Source organism: Geospiza fortis, unplaced genomic scaffold, assembly GCF_000277835.1.
Source record: "Geospiza fortis unplaced genomic scaffold, GeoFor_1.0 scaffold54, whole genome shotgun sequence".
Taxonomy (NCBI): domain Eukaryota; kingdom Metazoa; phylum Chordata; class Aves; order Passeriformes; family Thraupidae; genus Geospiza; species Geospiza fortis.
Genome location: NW_005054301.1, coordinates 18947129 through 18949944, shown reverse-complemented (window position 1 = coordinate 18949944; position 2816 = coordinate 18947129).

The window sequence follows — 2816 nt, the reverse complement described above, 5'->3', positions numbered from 1 at the left end:
CGCGCAGCCGCCGCCGCGCGGGGCCTCGGTAGCGCCTCCTGCGGGAGGCCCAGCAGGGCCCGGCCGGGGCCTCTCGGAACGGCCGGCACGCGAAGTTCGTGTGGGTGCTGTGCGCTGAGCTACGCGGTGGAGTTCCTGTGCAGGCACTTAAACTGTAGTACCGTCTGCGTGTGCACTTCGCGCCCTGCATCACGGAGTCACAGAATCGATTAGGTTGGAAAAGACCTCTGAGATCATCGAGTCCAAGCTACGACCGAACACCACCTCATCATCCAGCCCATGGCACTGGGTGTCACGTCCGCTCTTTCCTTAACCATCTGCAGGGACACTGACTCCACCTCCCTGGGCAGCCCATTCCAATGTTTAATTACTGTTTCGGTGAAGAAATTCTTTGAAATGTCTAACCTAAACCTCCCGTGGTGCAGGGGACTATGTCCTCTCATCTTATTGCTAGCAAGATAACAGCACAAGTAATTTCATCTACACAGGTGCAAAGTCACACCACTTCCGTGTGGCTCCCATGTGGGCTAAGCAAAGGGAAAATTTTATTAACTTGGTGTAGGAGGCAACAGTAGCTTTAGGCAAATGCCTAAGACCAAAAGATCTCCAATATCAAAATTTTTCCTCCACACCTCCTTCCAACAGCATATCATAACTGTTCTGGGTGCTTAGCAGATGTGGCAGATTAGGGCATTTAGGATCTTGACTGATATGTGGCAAACACAGCCTACGCATTGCTGGAAGTTTTCCAGATTGTTGCAGTCCAGTTGCACAACTCCCTGTGTTTGCACCTTCCTAAGGCCAAGGAAATAGACAAATAGCATTGGATCTTGAGGTCCATATCGAATGCCTGATATCTTGGATATTGCGAAGACTGCCTCCTCCCACTGTAGTCTTCCTGTTTCAAGCCTCCAAGCAGCTTTTCGACTTTCTTCAGTTATCACTATGGATGGGATAAAGTTTACAGGTAACCTTTTTCAGGTATATTCAATATTTTTTTGCACTGCACACAGCCACAGGTGCTCTCAAAGTTCTTCTATCTTCAGAACATCTGAATGTAGTTCCTCTGCCATAGCTACCAGTCATCTTCATATTAAGAAGTCCTGCAAACTTTTTTATATTACTGAAATCTGTCACTTAAAATCACCATCACTGAGACAGGTTTAAGTATGCGGTGTAAAAAATACAAAGTGAATTTTGCCATGAGACAATTAACAATTTCATCTTGTTCTGACTGTCTGTATTGCTGATCTGTACCCAATTATTTTCAGTAGCACGTCTGCCTGCTAACCAGAAGTGTTGTTTGCACAACAACCAAGTTTGGACTGTAATTACTGGAGTCCTCCACCTGTTTTGGCATCAACACTAGCAATTGTATCATCCACCTTCCAATGTAGTTGAGCAAGAGAAGCAAGGCAGAATTCCAGGACAGCAACAAACCAAAAAACCCAGTCAGGCAGCAGGAGGGCTCCTGGCAGCCCCCCGTGCTGTAAGGCAAGCAGCTTGCCTGGCCACCTCTTTTAGCTAACTGTCAGTGTAGGTTTGCTTTACTGTGGGACTTTTAGAAGTTATGCTACTGTAAATCAACTGCTTTAATTGAACAAGACTTACTGTTAGATGTATTTTTAAAAATAATTATTAAAAAAAACTTGGAACCTACATGCACTGAGAGACAGCAAAGAAAGTGTCAGCAAACGTCTTAAAAAAACAAATTGGCACCATTGCCCAGGCAGAAATGGGACAAAACAACAAGATCTCCATGGATACTACAGTAACAGAGGAAAGAAGAAGAACAAAACAGGAATTCAGATCAATTTTAATACAGGCAAAATGCTTGACAGCCTTGCTAGAGCTAAAATAAAATTGTGGAGCTAAAATAAATGGAAGACAGTGAGCAAGCCCCAGTTCTCAAGATTACTCCTGAAGATTACCAGGATTGCTGATTGATGTTTATTTAGAAACATTTCTTCAGGGTGTTTTTTTGGAGGTAAGAGTACACAAGCAAGATGAAAGGCAGCTGAAAATAACCAAAGCAAACATACATGAAGTCCTGCAAAACAGTAACTAAATTATGAAGAACATCTAAAAAGACGTGTCTTATATTAATGCAGTCTAATTGATCTGAAAAATGTTTTTTCTTGATCAATCAAAACTAATAATTATCAATGCTAAAAATTAAATCTTTGTCCTATGACAAATTATATGAGAAAATATAATTACAACTAAACACTGAATTAGAAACTAGTAATACCTGAAGTTGTTTGAGAATATTATGTTAAATAACAAAGAGTGTGAAGCAACAGAAGCTTTTTCACCTAAATTCACACTTAAGATGGGAAGAAAAAATCTCAACAGTAAATGGGCAGCAGTTAGTAAACTGAGTTGATATCAAAGAATAGCAATTATGAAACTGTGCACTTGCTATAGAAAGGTTTAAAATTGTGGTACATATATATAAAAAAATATTCAAAATACCATAAAAAGACTTCTGTCAGGAGCAAAATAGGTCAACTGCCTAGCTTTCCGAGCAGGCAGAATTATAATACCGTCAGGAGAAAAGCGAAAGTTTTCATGCTGTAAGGAAGCAGGATGAGACGCGGATCTCTTCGTACGCCTGGGTTTCGTTCTGCTTTAACCTAGGCATTTCCAGGCACCCCTGCGGCTGGAGGGGAAAGCGGGAACTCTCGGGGTCCAGGCAGCGGGGGAGAGCCGGAATCCCCCGGCCTCGCCGGACAAAACCTCCAGCACAAGGGGAGCGCCCACCCCTGGCGCCTCTGGCATCGGTCCTCCGAGCCGAGCGCGGCCTGGCCCGGCCG